This window comes from Rattus norvegicus, chromosome 1 (genome assembly GCF_036323735.1).
Source record: "Rattus norvegicus strain BN/NHsdMcwi chromosome 1, GRCr8, whole genome shotgun sequence".
Classification (NCBI taxonomy): domain Eukaryota; kingdom Metazoa; phylum Chordata; class Mammalia; order Rodentia; family Muridae; genus Rattus; species Rattus norvegicus.
Window position 1 is genome coordinate 75,843,330 of NC_086019.1, and position 18,641 is coordinate 75,861,970.

Genomic DNA, 18,641 nt, shown 5'->3' on the forward strand with positions numbered 1-18,641 from the left:
TGCAAGAAAACAAAGAGAAGACAAGCACAAACATAATCTCACATCGAAACACAAATATAACAGGAAGCAACAATCACTATTCTTTAATATCTCCCAAAATTAATGGACTCAATTCCCCCCAAAAAAAGACACAGATTAACAAACTGGATACACAATGAGGACCCAACATTTTGCAGCCTACAGGAAACACACCTGAGAGACAAAGACAGACACTATCTCAGAGTAAAAGGCTAGAAAACAACTTTCCAAGCAAATGGTCTGAAGAAGCAAGGTGGAGTAGCCATTCAAATATGAAATAAAATTGATTTTAAACCAAAAGTCATCAAAAAAGATAAGGAAGGACACTTCATATTCATCAAAGGAAAAATCCACCAAGATGAACTCTCAATCCTAAATATCTATGCTCCAAATAGAAGGGCACCTATATACATACATAAAAGAAACCTTACTAAAGCTCAAAGCACACATTGCACCTCACACAATAAAAGTAGGAGATTTCAACACCCCACTCTCATCAATGGACAGATCATGGAAACAGAAATTAAACAGAGATGTAGACAGACTAAGAGAAGTCATGAGCCAAATGGACTTAACGGATATTTATAGAACATTCTATCCTAAAGCAAAAGGATATTCCTTCTTCTCAGCTCCTCATGGTACTTTCTCCAAAATTGACCATATAATCGGTCACAAAACAGGCCTCAACAGATACAGAAAGATAGAAATAATCCCATTCATCCTATCAGACCACCATGGCCTAAAGCTGGTCTTCAATAACAAAAAGGAAAGAATGCCCATATATATATATATATATATATATATATATATATATATATATATATATATATATATATATATATATATATGGAAGTTGAATAATGCTCTACTCAATGATAATCTGGTCAAGGAAGAAATAAAGAAAGAAATTAAAGACTTCTTAGAATTTAATGAAAATGAAGGTAGAACATACCCAAACTTATGGGACACAATGAAAGCTGTGCTAAGAGGAAAACTCATAGCTCTGAGTGCCTGCAGGAAGAAACAGGAAAGAGCATATGTCACCAGCTTGACAGCACACCTAAAAGCTCTAGAACAAAAAGAAGCAAATACACCCAGGATGAGTAGAAGGCCGGAAATGATCAAACTCAGAGCTGAAATCAACCAAGTAGAAACAAAAAGGACCATAGAAAGAATCAACAAAACCAGGAGCTGGTTCTTTGAAAAAATCAACAAGATAGATAAACCCTTAGCCAGACTAACCAGAGGACACAGAGAGTGTGTCCAAATTAACAAAATCAGAAATGAAAAGGGAGACATAACAACAGAGCCAGAGGAAAAAATCATCAGATCCGACTACAAAAGCCTATATTCAACAAAACTTGAAAATCTGCAGGAAATGCACAATTTCCTAGACAGATACCAGGTACCCAAGTTAAATCAGAAACAAACCATTTAAACAACCCCATAACTCCTAAAGAAATAGAAGCAGTCATTAAAAGTCTCCCAATCAAAAAGGGCTCAGGTCCAGATGGGTTCAGTGCAGAATTCTATCAGACCTTCACAGAAGACCTCATACCAATACTATCCAAACTATTCCACAAAATTGAAACAGATGGAGTACTACCGAATTCCTTCTATGAAGCCACAATTACTCTTATACCTAAACCACACAAAGACCCAACAAAGAAAGAGAACTTCAGACCAATTTCCTTTTGAATATTGATGCAAAAATACTCAATAAAATTCTTGCAAACTGAATCCAAGAGCACATCAAAACAATCATCAATCATGACCAAGTAGGCTTCATCCCAGGGATGCAGGGATGGTTTAATATATGGAAAACCATCAATGTAATCCACTATATAAACAAACTGAAAGATAAAAACCACATGATCATTTCATCAGATGCTGAAGAAGCATTTGACAAAATTCAACACCCCTTCATGATAAAAGTCCTGGAAAGAACAGGAATTCAAGGCCCATACCTAAACATAGTAAAAGCCATGTACAGCAAACCAATAACTAATATTAAACTAAATGGAGAGAAACTTGAAGCAATCCCATTAAAATCAAGGACTAGACAAGGCTGCCCACTCTCTCCCTACTTATTCAATATAGTTCTCGAAGTTCGAGTCAGAGCAATCAGACAACAAAAGGAGATCAAAGGGATACAGATTGGAAAGGAAGAAGTCAAATTATCACTATTTGCAGACGATATGATTGTCCCAAAAGTTCCACCAGAGAACTACTAAACCTGATAAATACCTTCAGTAAAGTGGCTGGGTATAAAATAACTCAAATAAATCAGTAGCCTTCCTCTATACAAAAGAAAAACAAACCAAGAAAAAAATTAGGGAAATGACACCCTTCATAATAGTCCCAAATGATATAAAGTACCTCAGTGTGACTTTAACCAAGCAAGTAAAAAATCTGTATGATAAGAACTTCAAGTCTTTGAAGAAGATCTCAGAAGATGGAAAGATCTCCCATGCTCATGGATTGGCAGGATTAATATAGTAAAAATGGCCATTTTACCAAAAGCGATCTACAGATTCAATGCAATCCCCATCAAAATTCCAACCCAATTTTTCATAGAGTTAGACAGAACAATTTGCAAATTCATCTGGAATCACAAAAAAAAAAAAAAACATGATAGCTAAAACTATCCTCAACAATTAAAGAACTTTCAGGGGAATCACTATCCCTGAACTCAAGCAGTATTACAGAGCAATAGTGATTAAAATCTGCATGGTATTGGTACAGAGACAGACAGATAGACCAGTGGAATAGAATCGAAGACCCAGAAATGAACCCACATACCTATGGTCACTGGATTTCTGACAAAGGAGCCAAAACCATCCAATGGAAAAAAGATAGCATTTTCAGCAAATGGTGCTGGTTCAACTGGAGGTTAGCATGTAGAAGAATGCAGATCAATCCATTCTTATCACCTTGTACAAAGCTTAAGTCCAAGTGGATCAAGGACCTCCACATCAAGCCAGGTACACTCAAACTAATAGAAGAAAAAGTGGGCAAGAATCCGAACACCTGGGCACTGGAGAAAATTTTCTGAACAAAACACCAATGGCTTATGCTCGAAGATCAAGAATCTACAAATGGGATCTCATAAAACTGCAAAGCTTCTGTAAGGCAAAGGACACTGTTGTTAGGACAAAATGTCAATCAACAGATTGGGAAAAGATCTTTATCAATCCTACAACAGATAGAGGGCTTATATCCAAAATATACAAAGAACTCAAGATGTTAGACTGCAGGGAGACAAATATCCCTATTAAAAATGGGGTTCAGAGCTAAACAAAGAATTCACAGCTGAGGAATGCCGAATGGCTGAGAAACACCTAAAGAAATGTTCAACATCTTTAGTCATAAGGGAAATGCAAATCAAAACAACCCTGAGATTCCACCTCAAACCAGTGAGAATGGCTAAGATCAAAAACTCAGGTGACAGCAGATGCTGATGAGGAAGTGGAGAAAGAGGAACACTCCTCCATTGTTGGTGGGATTGCATACTGGTACAACCATTCTGGAAATCAGTCTGGAAGTTCCTCAGAAAATTGGACATTGAACTACCTGAGGACCCAGCTATACCTCTCTTGGGCATATACCCAAAAGATGCTCCAACATATATCAAAGACACATGCTCCACTATGTTCATAGCAGCCTTATTTATAATAGCCAGAACCTGGAAAGAACCCAGATGCCCTTCAACAGAGGAATGGATACAGAAAATGTGGTACATCTACACAATGGAATACTACTCAGCTATCAAAAACAATGACTTTAGGGGGTTGGGGATTTAGCTCAGTGGTAGAAGCGCAAGGCCCTGGGTTCGGTCCCCAGCTCCGAAAAAAAAAGAACCAAAAAAAAAAAATGACTTTACGAAATTCATAGGCAAATGAATGAAACTAGAAAATACCATCCTGAGTGAGGTAACCCAATCACAGAAAAACACACATGGTATGCACTCATTGATAAGTGAATATTAGCCCAAATGCTCGAATTACCCTAGATGCACAGAGCACATGAAACTCAAGAAGGATGACCAAAATTCGAATACTTCACTCCTTCTTTAAAAGGGGAACAAGAATACCCTTGGGAAGGAATAGGGAGGCAAAGTGTAGAACAGAGGCAGAATGAACACCCATTCAAAGCCTGCCCCACATGTGGCCCATACATATACAGCCACCAAACTAGATAGGATGGATGAAGCAAAGAAGTGAAGGCTGACAGGAACCGGATGTAGATCTCTCCTGAGAGACACAGCCAGAATACAGCAAATACAAAGTAGGCAAATGCCAGCAGCAAACCACTGAACTGAGAATGGGACCCCCGTTGAAGGAATCAGAGAAAGGACTGAAAGAGCTTGAAGGGGCTTGAGACCCCATATGAACAACAATGCCAACCAACCAGAGCTTCCAGGGACTAAGCCACTACCTAAAGACTACACATGAACTGAGCCTGGGCTCCAACCTCATAGATAGCAATGAATAGCCTAGTAAGAGCACCAGTGGAAGGGGAAGACTTTGGTCCTGCCAAGACTGAACCCCCAGTGAATGTGATTGTTGTGGGGAGGGTGGTAATGGGGGAAGATGGGGAGGGGAAGCCCATATAGAAGGGGAGGGGGAGGAGCTAGGGGGATGTAGGCCCAGAAACCGGGAAAGGGAATGACAATTGAAATGTAAATAAAATACCCAAGTTAATAAAGATGGAGAAATTAAAATAAATAAAAGAAACCAAAATGCCTAAAAAAAAAAAAAGAAAAGAAAAAAAAAAGAAAGAATATAGGTGCTACTGCAAGATGGTGGTCTCTATTTATCACTGGGCTTCAGCGTGCTGGTCAATATATAGTTAACACTGATTTTAAAAAGTTCATGTAATCATTTAGGTCATGTAGAAGCATTCTGTCTTTTTGCACCTCAGAAGGGGAAATCGGATCCCATTACAGATGGTGTGAGCCACTGCATGGTTGCTAGAAACTGAACTCAGGACCTCTGAAAGAGCAGCCAGTCCTCTTAATAGCTGAGCCATGTCACCAGGGAAAAAAATCTCAACAGCTTGGATATTTGTGTATTTCTAAAAAATATATAGATCGGGCAGTGGTGGTACACACCTTTAATAATCCAAGCACTTGGGAGGCAGAGGCAAGGCACTTCTCTGAGTTGGAGACCAGATTGGTCTACAAAGTAAGTTCTAGGACAGCCAGGGCTACATAAAGAAACCCTATCTCGACGACACCCTTTTCCCCCAAATAGATGTACCAAGATGGTACCGACTGAAACCTGAACTCTAACAGTAGTTATGAGGTCAACGATTCCATGTAGTAATTAAGATGATAGTTTCTCCTTCCTTTTTAGCCAATTTCCCAGTACAATCCCTAGGCCCATTGTTCTTAGAGACTCAGAGATGTCAAGTAGTTTGGCTGTACCATAACGCATTCTTCATGATTTAGGAGAGTAATGCCTGACTCGTTGACAAAAACATTCATGCCCACTTTGGTTGTGAGGAGGGCTCTCTTGAGTTCTAGAAACCCATCCTCTGCAGCTAGTCCTGGAATCCCAAAGTAGACAGTAATGGCTACAAGACTAACATCCAGGATGGAAAAGAAATCCAGAAACCTTTAGAGTAAGGGCTGTCCACCTTTCTAATGCGGAGGCACCTTAATACACTTCTTCATGTGATGATTCCCCAACCATGAAATTATTTTGTTGCTACTTAATAACTGTGACTTTGCTGTTATGAATTATGATGTAAATATCTGTTTTCTGGGGGTCTTAGGAGACCCCTGCAAAAGGGCTCTTTGACTCCCCAAAAAGGTCATGACCCACAGGTTGAGAACCATTGCTTCAGATAATTTATTCTGATGATACTCTCGGTTGCCAAAGACACAGGCTCAGAGACTCTCTGCACATTCATTCCATGTGGCTTTAAGTACACATCCATTTGTAGAAGATCCTTTCCAATGAACAAATCTTTTGTCTAACCAAAGTCACCCAGTCCCATCATTTCAGTTTCCCTGCACCACTCCTGGTACCCACCCCACTTTGTAGGTCATGGACACTTGTCTATATGGCCAGAAAGATCAGAGTCAAGGTTGTGCTTATAGAGTGTTCCTCCCTCTGTGTTGGCAGAAACCGACCTCATTCCCAAGCTACCCCACACTGTAAGCAGACATAAAAAATGATAGACGCTGTCCCTTTGCCACCGTGAAAAACAACAGTAAAGGAGTTTCAAAGTTGGAATCTGGCAAGATTACTATCACGAGTCAACTATTTCCACGAGGAAGTGTCTGGATATCTGCAGTAGACCTTAACTGGGTTCCTTTCAGATCAAAGCTAGCTGTTTGCTCAGACCCTAATTGTGAAGGGAACCCTCAATGGGCTCACATCATTCATGGTCCCCTGGAGGGGAGAGCAAGCACAAGTCTGCCTTCATAGAGCAGGAATGGACAGGTGGTAACGGATGGTGGTGAGAGTAGAATGGCTTCTATACGCTTTGGCAGTGACATGCCTCTGTCAAGAGCCCTGAACAGTTTAGAGGACAAACATGGCTCATGAAAAACATCCTATATGTGATACTAACTGGGACTCTCTCCAGAATAGGTGGTAAGGACAGTTGTTATAAGGTCTGTGGTGGCACATGCCTTTCATCCCCGCAGGGAGGCAGAGGGAGGTGGATCTCTGTGAGGTTGAGACCAGTGAGTTCCAAGACAACAGTGAGAGTTGTGAGACCCTTTCCTGAAGAAACCAAAAGGGAAAAAAAAAGGACAGGGTTAACCTGCAGGATGCTGGCTGCTCCATAAACACTGAGCTTTGCTCTGGTATGTATTAGCTTAAGAAAGGAAACAGCAGGCTTCCCCCATTTCTCTAGGATAATTTTTTTTTTTTTTTGTGCTAAGAGTAACTTTAGGAGATACAGCTTAATGATCTCCAAAGCCGTTACACACAGGAGATCTTTTTTCTCTGATGGTCAATAAGGTTGGAGCTATTTCTGAAGAATTTCCCCCACTACCTCATCCATAAGGCCTTTCTCCAATGTGGACTTTCTGGTGAGTCATAAGTGTGTTTTTGTAGCCATACACTTCTTCCCACACTGACTACACTCAACAGGTCTTCAACCAGTATGGACTTTCTTGTGCTTAATGTGGGCGCTACTAATGTAGGGTGTTTTTGTTTTGTTTTGTTTTATTTTGTTTTGTTTTGTTTTGTTTTGTTTTTACATTCGTTACACACGTAAAGGCCTTGCTCCGGTGTGAAGTCTTCGATGCTGAATAAGTGTGTCTCTAAGACTGAAGGCTTTGTCACATCTGCGCACTTAAAAGGACTCTCCTGTGTGAACTCTCTGTTGCTTAGTAAGTGTGTCGTTGCAGTTGAAGATCTTCCCCCATGTGTTCAAGAAGTCTGCTCTTTTTAAACACGGAAATATCCACAATAGAGAAGTACCCTATATATGTAAGGAGTGTGGCAAGGCCCTCACTCATCTGTCCCATCTAAAAATACACCAGAAAGTTGACACTAGAAGCAGACATTTCCCATATAAGGTGGAGGTTTGATGCCCCAGTGTAGGGGGATGCTGGAGAGGTGGGGTGGGAGTGGGTGAGGTGAGGTGAGGGAGCACCTTCATAGAGGCAAATGGGAGAGGGAGAGAGCAGATGTGGAAAGGGGTTTGTGGAGGGGTAACCAGGAATGGGGATATCATTTAAGATGTAAATGAATGGAATTATTAACAAAAAATAAAAATAAAAAAGAGCCCCCAAGAGAGATTTTTGTAAAACGGCCACAGGACCACCATAAACAGTAACCACATCATTATGTTGCAGGATATTGATGATACTGTGAAACCTGATATTGTGCTATTTACTGAAAAAAACAAACCTGTTTCTAGTTGTGTGGCTCACCCTCAGCATGTGCTTTTAATCTCCTGACTGGAATACAGATGAGCCCTTAGTACACACCTTTAACCCCAAACAACAAAGCTTAAGTTAGTTTGTAGAAAGAAGCAACCATGTTTGAATATGATGTCTAATTAATTGAGTGGCAGACAAAAGATGAATCAGAGAAAGATCTGACAGACTAGGATACTCCCAACCTTCAAGAGAGAAAAAATGGAAGCTATGTAAGAGAGAAGTATATAGAGAAAAAAGAAGCAATTTTACTGGGACAGTTGTATGGAGACAGGTTGCAGAGAGAAAAAGAGAACAAGGTAGACACAGGTGAGAGCAGAACAAGTCAAATAATGAGAAGGATCAGAACACATTTCTACAGTCAGTCTGAGCAGAGCAATTCAGTAAGAAACTGAGAGAAGCTAGACTGAATCAGTCAGCTTGGAGAAGAGTTTGAGCAAGAACTGAGTTGAACCAGCCAGCCAGAGTTCAGAAAGAACTAAAAGAGTAAGTTTATTCAGCAGTAATCTCAGAGGCTGAAAACATTCTAGGCCTATATTAGATTGTACAGAGGCTAGATGTTTCCAGGACTAGGTCTGGTTAGTAGACAGAGACAATAAGCGTCTGAGGCAACCACTACATCAGGAGAATAAAAGATACATTTACAACATTACATGTCCAATTCTGGGTATAAAGTCCTGGAAAAATGCATTCCTAATTTATGAGAGTTGGTCACAGGCTTTTGAGGCTTTTGAGATATGGCCAGGAAGATGGCTCAGTAGTCGCTTGCCACCAAGCTTGACAGCCTAAGTTCAAGCCCCAAGACCCACATGGTAAAAGAAAGGAACTAACTCTCTAACTCCCACTTATCCCATTTATGTATCATGGTACATACATGCATGCGCGCACACACACACACACACACACACACACACACACATACACACACACGGTGAGTGTACAATAAAATTTCAAAAAGAGGCAGCCAGATCCAAGGATGCTCAAAATACAATTTACAGAAACATAGTCAAGTTTGACAGCAAAATCAGGAATGCTCTGTGGTGGGGCCAGTAAGGAGGCATTCTAAAATTGTTCAGGACAAAAGTGATTTCACACAGAATCTACTGTGGTTTATATCAAGAATGGTAGCCACTGCTGTGTTGATGATGGCTGATCTGTAACAAACATGGTGATTTCAATCCAATAAGGCATTGGCCAGATCTAGCTAGGTCCCTACATTCCTCCACTCCTTAATGACTCTTACAAGCTCATGAACCTCCTATTCTTTAATATTCCCTGAACCAGGAAGGAGTGTTAGCATTCTGTCAACAAGTGCCACAGAGATGTTTGTCCAGAATATAAACAGAGTCTATAGCAACAGCTAAAGAACACTCAAAAAAGAGAATAATTATACAATTATTAATTATTTATACAAATTAATTATACAAATGACAAGAACAATAAATTTATTTTTTTAAATTATTTAAGAAAAAAGGCTGGGCATGATGGTACATACCTTTAAACCCAGCACTCAGGAGGCAGAGGCAGGGTGATCTCTGAGTTCAAGGTCAACTTGGTCTGTAGAGTGAGTTCCAGGACACCCAAGGATACACAGAGAAAGTCTGCCTCAAAAAGAAGAAAACTTATTTATTTGTATGTCTGTGCCTGAGTATATCTATGTATACCATACGTATGAAGGTACTTGGCAAGGTCAGAAGAGAGTGTCAGATCTCCTGGAACTGCAGTTACTGGAGGGGAATCAAGTGGTCTTTACTGCTGTGCTTTTTTTCTCTCCAGCCCCAACGGTTATTTATTTATTTATTATTTTCCCACTAAGAGGTCCAGGGACCAGATCATTAGCCTATAGAATGCCACCCACAGAAGGGACAAGATTGGATAAGACATGAACTTGGGCTGTATGGGCTACATAGAGATGTGGAGAAACCCTGTGTCACCAAAAAGAGACAACACACTGAGCCTGAGTTGGTGAGAAGTCTGGGAGATGAAGGCCTGAAAGCTGGTCCCTGCTCTTCCCTACCTGCTACTATACTGACAACTCATGGAAGCCTCTGCAAGCAGTCTGCACTTACTGACTCAAATACAAAGAAAATGGAATATAACCTTTGACATCAGTCTCTCAGTCACCTGCTAAAACAGAAGTCACCTTCCACATTTTGAGAAATCATGCTCGCTGATCAACAGCCCACATCCTTGTGAGCAGATTCTTCCAAAGACAGGTCTTCAGAGGATACTGGAGGCCTGCCTGACAGTTTGACTGAAACACCATCAGACCCTGAGTGCCCACGATCTTGAGGCATTAAATGGAGAGACGATAACTTCTTAGTGTATTAAGCTATTGAATTTGGAGTCTGCCAAGTAGCAAGAAGACAGACACTTACCGAGTGTGACAACAAGCATGAAGTTCTCCAGCATCACACAGAATTACAGGAGCTCTTGATGATCGTCAAGAAGCTCCCACTCCTCCCAGGAGAATCTGGCGGACACATCCCGAAGGTCATGCAGCCCTTGCATGATGGGAACAGTTAAGTACATCACAAGCATCTTCCATGGATACCAGCCTTCAGTTTGGCCCTTTAATTGCTCTCCTCCCCAAGCCATAAAACCACCGATGCCTACTCGTCGCCCATGTACTGCTCCAGTGTGCAGAACACAGAAGAAGCAGGTAATGTGCAAAAAGATATCATCCACACATAGGGTCATAGGTGAGCAAGATGGCTCAGTGAGGAAAGATCTTGCTTACCTTGTAAGCCTGGTGACCTGGGTTTGACACTCAAACACATGGGGTGAAAATAATTGAACACATTTAAACATAATCTGTCATGAAAGGTCTCAAATACTCTCCTAACACCCCATTCTCTTGGATTTTTCTACATTACATATTCCCTTCCCAACCACATCTCAGTTCTGCCTTCTCCCAGAGGCCATCAATATTAGGAACATAAGATGATCGGTTCCTAGAGGGTAGATATGGCTCAGTGGGTAAAGCTCTGACTTTGCAAGTCTGATGATCTGAGTTCAGCCCCTATAATCTGCATAAAGATGGAGAGGCCCCATCCTGAAATTTGTCCTCTTGCCTTCTGTAAGCATTCTGTGCCGTGTACATCTCTTGGTACACATGTGTAGAAGCAAACTTACATGTACACATAATAATTTTTAAGGACTGTCAGAGCTGGAGAGATGGCTCACTGGTTAAGAGAGTGTTACTGTTTGTGTAAAGGGCCTGAGTTCAGCGTCCACATCAGGAAGCTCACAGCCATCTGTAACTCTAGGTCCAGGAGGAACACACACACACACACTTGCACTCTGAAGCTAGAGAACTGCTGTGAAAACCATTTCCAAGTCTCCTATCACCCTCAAGACGGAAACTTGGTTCCTTGGTCTGCCATTTTCAACTGGAGCCGGATTCCCTATTCTCAGTTCTGATCAGGCACCAGCACTTGAGCCTTCTGGAACTCTCCTAACTCAGTTACATCCAAGAACTGTTGCCTTGAAATGTGCCTTCCACATTTCGCCACCCCTAAGCTAAGAAATGGGACCTGTCGGTCTGGTGACTGGCCACTGGGTACTTTTATGTAGGAGGATGAAGCAACGAAGGCTAGGCATCAAGGACACACCTCTATATCTGATATATAGATATCTATATCTGATATAGAGGATAAAAGCTGCCAGATGTCACAGGTCTTTCTTCCTTGCTGTGCTTCGCGGGTAGGAAACGGACCTGGACCTGGCTGCACACCCCTCGGGTAGGAAACGGACCTGGACCTGGCTGCACACCCCTCGGGTAGGAAACGGACCTGGACCTGGCTGCACACCCCTAAACCAGTTCAAACAGAGCCCACACCAGCCCAGAGGTCACTACGTTATCCCCCACCCTACACCTCCCACACCGTAATCCAGTGGTATTGTGGCACTGGATTGTGGGTAATGTAGTTTCTTCCCAGTATTCTGTCATGTATCTATCAGCTAGTGACCCCTTCTGGCCAATGTCTAAGGGCAAGCCGGGGGGAAAAAGTCAGGAAAAAAAAAAAAAAAAAAAAACCAAAACAGTACTTTGGCCCACCACCCTCATATTATATGGAATTCACTCTGATTTCTCTGGCTAGGTGGGTTAATGGCAAATGTTAGGAATCTCCAGCACATGACTTATTCTTTTAACTTCCTGCTTCTGAGGTCCAGAGAGAGATGCTTCACATCTACCAGTCCTGGCAATGGAGGTTTTAGTTAATGGACTTCACTTGGAGGGCCTTTGTGTATCACAGTGAAATGGTCCTGTAGTTCATGAGTCCCAGATTTGGGTATCTCAGTTGACAGCAAGCATAATGGCGTGTTTCTTATTCCAGTTCTGAGGCATGGAGAGAGCTTAGTAGCTAAGAGTACTTGCTGCTCTTGCTGAAGACCCAGGTTCAGTTCCCACCACGAAGCAACAGTAGGCTGCTCTCAACCACTTGGAAACCTCACATCCAGGGCATCCTGATGTCCTCTTCTGGCATCTGAAGGCATTGCACTGACATGTGTCCAAGCCTATATACAGATACACAGAATTTAAAATAATCATAAACATCAATCTTGAAAGCCAGGCATGCTGGTGCATGACTTTAATCTCAGCAGGCAGGTGGATCACTATGAATGGTAGTTGAGCATTATTGGGCAAAATAATTTGAAGAAATGACTTTGTTGCCATTAAAAGGCACGACGAAATAAAAAGGACTTATCAGGGCTGGTGAGTTAGCTCAATGGTGAAGAGCACTTGGTCTTACAAAAGACCACAATTTGATACCCAGCAGCCACACGGAGGCTCGCCACTTCCATAGGCACTAGGCATGCACGTGGCACAGACATCGTGCAAGCAAAGCACTCATAAACACAAGATAAATCTAAAATATATTTGTAAATGGATTTATATAAAGCAGACAAAGTTCAATTGTTTTTCTTTGTTGGTTGTCATCATATCTGGCATATGATTACTGACAGTGCCCTGTTGATGGTAGATAGAAAAGAGGGACTTGTAAACTGTAGAGATAACGTGAGCAGCATGCAAAGTGCATGTCTAATCAAGTACAATTGTACAGAACATTGAAAAAGTTACGCACAAAAGCATTAAAACGGATGTCATGCAAATCATCATCGAGACTGAATTTCCTAAGGATCAGTGGATTACATCATTAACGTTTCCAAGAATTCCCTAATAGCGTGGATGTTGTCTATGGCAATATCACTTATTTTTTTAAAGGACTTACTTACTTGTCTAACTGTTTTGCCTTCATCCATCTACACCATGTGTGTGTCTGGTACCTTCAAAGGCCAGAGAGGGCATTGGATACCCTGGAGCTGAAGCTCTAGATGGTTGTGAGCTGTCATGTTCCTGGGAATGGAACCCATGTCTTCTGAACAGCAGCAAGTGCTCATGACCACTGAGCCATCCTCCCAGCACCCATCATTTACTTTAGAAGTTAGATGACTAAGTCAAGGCCAAGTGTTGAGAGAATTTTATGTGATTCGTGACATAGTATCAAGAACAAAAGTTGGGTCAGAGCTTGACAATAAAATCTAGCTTGCACAACCAGAGCTTCCAGGGACTAAGCCACTACCTAAAGACTATACATGGACTGACCCTGGACTCTAACCTCATAGGTAGCAATGAATATCCTAGTAAGAGCACCAGTGGAAGGGGAAGCCCTGGGTCCTGCTAAGACTGAACCCCCAGTGAACGTGATTGTTGGGGGGAGGGTGGCAATGGGGGGAGGATGGGGAGGGGACACCCATATAGAAGGGGAAGGGGAGGGGTTAGGGGGATGTTGGCCCGTAAACCGGGAAAGGGAATAACACTCGAAATGTAAATAAGAAATACTCAAGTTAAAAATAAAATAAAATAAAATAAATTTAAAAAAATCTAGCTTGCAGATTTAACATGTTTTACTGGCATTATTCATTCACTTAAGTCACTTAAGTTGAACCAGTGTCTTAAAAGTAAAACAGCAATAAAAAAAAGTATCAACACAAAGTTTCAAAGTATTCCAAATAAAATAGAACATGGAGCTGCCATGAGGGTTTCTTCTGTGATGAAACACCATGACCAAAAGCAACTTGGGGAGGAAAGGATTTCTTTGGCTTTCACGTCCATATCACTGTTCATCATCCAAGGAGGTCAGGACAGGAACTCAAATAAGGCAGGAACCTGGAGGCAGGCACTGGCGCAGAGGCCAAGGAAGGGTGCTGCTCACTGGCTAGTTCTTCATGGTCTGTTCAGCCTGCTTTCCTATAGAACCAAGGGCCACCCGTCCAGGGATAGGACCACTCATAGTAGGCTGGGCCTTCCCCATCAAATCCTAAGTTTAAAAATGCCTTATAGCCTGGTCTTAGGTCTTCTGGAGACATTTTCTGCACTGAGGTTCCCTCCTTTCAGATGACTTTAGCTCGTGTCAAGTTGACTCAAAACAAAACTAGCCTGCACGAATTGTGAATCAGGGAGTATTTGTCTCTGGGAACACATGGCCTATAAAAATCTAGTAAAGAGACAGGATCTAAACTCTCTACCAGTTCAATGTCAGATTGTAACTTATACAGAATACATACACAGTATTCTGCTTGAAAATTGGCAAGTAATATTTATGTTGAGTGAAAATACACACAAAAGTATCAACATATTCTTTCCCTTGGGGTGTGTGTGTGTGTGTGTGTGTGTGTGTGTGTGTGTGTGTGTGTGTTTTCACAAGACTGGGCTCAACAAATAGGTCAACATGAATAACGTTTGCATTAACTTGAGCTTGCCATGATTTTACTCTTATTTAAGACAAGCCCCTGCCATGTATCAATTTAAGATAACAAAGACAAGCTGAATTTTTTTAAGTTTTTTTTTGTTGTTGTTGTTGTTTTATTTTTGTGCATATACTGTGAGAGCTTGTGTATGGATCTGTGCACACAAATGCAGTGCCCTCAGTAGCCAGAAGAGGGCGCAGGATACCCTAGAGCTCCAAAGGTTAAGGGCAGAATTGTAGAAAATGTGTAGATTAGTCTAATTTACCCTGTGAATTCCCGTCCAGCCAAAGTTACATGGGTAGAGCCTGTCTCAAACAAACAACTAAGTCTGCTGAACAATCTCCAAACTGAGGAGAGGGAATGCCTTAAACTGATTCAGTAGCTAAGAGAGTTTGTCAGGTCCATCTCTTGATACTGCTCCAAAGGAAGCAACATAAGCAGTCCCATTGACAATTTAGCTGAGCATTGGAGAGATGGCTTTGTGGTTAAAAACATTGGCTCCTCTCTGGGAAGGACCTGGATTCCATATCCTGTACCTACATCAGGTGGCTCAAAACCATCTTTAACCCTGTCCCAGAGGAACCAACTTCCTCTTGGCCGTCTCAAGCACCTGCATGCTGTGGTACACCTACAAACAAACAAACACAAGCAAATACATACACACACACACACACACACACACACACACACACACACACACACACACACACACGCATACATACAAACATACACAATTTTTTTTTTTACTTTTGCTCTAGGGCCTGGCATGGTGGCACATGTTAATGCCACCTCTGTGAATCTGAGACCAGTCAATCCTACATGGCAAGTTCCAGGGTAGACAGTTTCATAGTTGAGACCCTTTCTCAAATACAAAACAATCAGCTAATAGCCTTTGCATATGTATGCACTTGAGAAGTGGTGGCAGGAGGATCAGGAGTTCAGGGTTCAGCCAGGCCTACATGAGACCTTCACCAAAAACCAAAGTCACTTTAGCCAAGATTATTAAATTGTGAGGTGTGCAACAGGCATATGTGACACATGCACTCACGTGCAGATACATGAGCTTACATGAGCAGAAAGGACATTGAGTGGCCTGCTCTATCATTCTCTTTATCAATCATTCTTTATCCCCAAGTCAGGATCTCTCACTGTACTTGGAATGGGGCCCCAGTTGTTCTTCTGTTTCTGCTCAACAGCCCTGGGGTTATGGGGCAGCACCTACCTTTTCACGTGGATGCTGGGAATCTGAACACAAGACCCTATCTTGTGCAACAAGTGATCTTACGTACTGAGACACCAGGAGATATGTAATAGATTCTTCGAGAACTTCAGATCAAAGCAAAAAGTGTGCATGATTAAAACTAAATCCCCACCAGCATGTAATAATTGCCCAGCAAATTACTGAACCTGGAGTTTTCCTTAGTACTCAAATATAGTCACTTATTATGATTTCTAAAGCTTGGCACACCTGGCCATGAAAGTCCCAATAATTCAGGGTCATCATGCCATGTGTGGTCCCTACTATATGCATAGGTTTATGGATCTAGAAATTGTAATAGTGCCCTGGTGAGTGTGTGTGGCCATTTACCTAGCACAGATCCACGGAGGGTGTTTCTCTCACTTGCTCGAGGTATGACCAGAATGAATTCTGAAAAGGAAACTGAAGGTTTCAGGTAAATGGGCAGTTTCCTCCATTGTAGTAAGGTGACAGTGATCTGGAGAACAAAGGCCTGCCCTCTGAGAGCCAATAGAGTGCTTAATGGCATAAACTGTGACGGCAACCTGTACCGTCTCCAGGTTCTCAGCCCAAGTGTCAGAAATACACAACTTTGGGCAAATTCCTTAATTGCTTTGTTATGTTGGGGAATTAGCATTGTCACAAAATAAAGATTATGTTATGCTTTTAAAAAGGTGATCTGTGAAAACATTCCAAACATAGTAATACCACTGGCTTACTCAGTCTTACTGTAACTCCAGTTCCCGGGCATTCAACATCCTGGCCACAGGATGTGTGAATACAAACAAGCCAAGGCCAAGGGAAAAGCAATGTGTGGGCAAGAGAAACACCGACTGCAGAGAAGCTTGACATTGACATATCACTGAAAGTAAACACTTGGAGATGGAACAAACTCACTCTCGAGAAACAAGAAGTTACAAAACCTATGGCCTGAAAAATCCTAGGAAGTATAACTGCCCTGTGGGTGAAAGACATATTGCCTAGAGAAGAAAGATAGGGCTTGGCAAAGGTCAGAAAAAGGCCTTCCAGTCTGAGAGGTTGTTGGCAAAATATAGGTCTTGGGAGGTCAAAAGGAGCCTTTGTGAGATCTGCTTATGTCAGTGGTAGTGATGGAAACCATCATGAAGTGTCTGTGGAAGGAAAGGAATTTGTGAGTGTACAAGGAATGACAATACACAGACCAGTAGCAAAGAGTGTATCTGTTAGAGACTAGGAGGACAGGGAACAGGTTGAACTTGAGGGGCAAGCAGAATGCAAACAGACTGGAGATGAAGCTGGAGACTTGGGCACAGGTAGAGATATGGAGAAGGGAGAGTGGTAAATGTCCTAAACAGTGACCATATGAAAGACAGGGAAGAGAGACAAATGGAGTGTGTGTGTCCAAAAACAGAGCAGGAGAGACCTTAGAAGATACCATTTGAGCTGGAGAGATGGCTCAGTGGTTAAGAGCACTGTCTGCTCTTCCAGAGGTCCTGAGTTCAATTCCCAGCAACCACATAGTGGCTCACAATCATCTGTAAAGAGATCCGATGCCCTCTTCTGGTTACAGTTACAGTGTACTTATATATAATATTTATAATTATATATTATATATACAATATATACTTATATATAATATATATAATAAATGAATAAATAAATCTTTAAAAAAAAGAAGATACCACTTTCCTTGGAAGATACAACATTCAGGGAGCTGAGGAATTTTATGTACAACCCTTCCTTAAAGAATATAGCTATGAACAATGTGATCATCTCTAGTAAGGTCAGTTCACTACGGACTTCTATTCTTCCCGGTAACATTCAAGTACCGAGGAAAACAAAACACCAGAAACCCATCATGACTTTGAATATACATCTTTTTTTTTTTTCAAGAGTCCTTCTTTGGCACTACAATCTTAACATAGGAATGAAAGGTGTGAAAACAATCAAATGTGTGTGGTGGGGGATAAAGAGTTCAAGGTCATCCTTGAATATACGTATGTTCGAGGGCAGCACAGGCTATGCGAGGCTGTCTCAAAAACAAACAAAAACAAAAACCAACCAAATGCAAAGTAAGACACTAAAACAGGCTGGAGAGATGGCTCAGAGGTTAAAGGCACTAGCTGCTATTCCAGAGGTTCATTTCCCAGCAACCATATGGTGGCTCGCAACCATATACAATGGGATCTGATGCCCTCTTCTGGTGTGTCAGTGACACTTTACTCATATATAAATAAATAAATAAATAAATAAATAAATAAATAAATAAATACTGAAAAATATAATGAAAGAGAATCCAAAATGCAACAGTGAATTAGACAAGACAAAAGAAAGACATAGTATTTTACATCAATTTGAAGACTGAGAAGAAGAAAAACAAGAGCCCAAGAATGTGTGAGAAAATAACGAAGTATTTATCATTCGTGTTTCTGGAATTCCTGGAAGAGAACAGAAAGAATAGAGATTAAAGAAAAACAAAACAAAACAAAACAAAAAACAAACTTCAAAACTACTGAGTTTGGCAAAGGAGAGAAATCTATAGATACAAAGGAAATCCATACAAGCCAAGATAAACTTTCACAGCTGGATTCTGATTACTCAGGACACCAAGAAAGGATGACTGTTTCAAGTTCAAAGCTAGCCTGGGTTAAGTAGTACCAGACTTATCAGGACACTATTGAAAGACATTGAAAAAGAAATCCAAAATTATCATGCCTAACACACATTAAACTTTTGGACATTATGGAC

General features: G+C 41.4%; 1 pseudogene; it reads right to left on the reverse strand.

The window, feature by feature from the left end:
- Window positions 1-875: 875 nt before the first annotated feature.
- The window catches only part of Znf805l-ps1 (zinc finger protein 805 like, pseudogene 1), a 32,449-nt pseudogene continuing 14,683 nt past the window's right edge, over window positions 876-18,641 (reverse strand).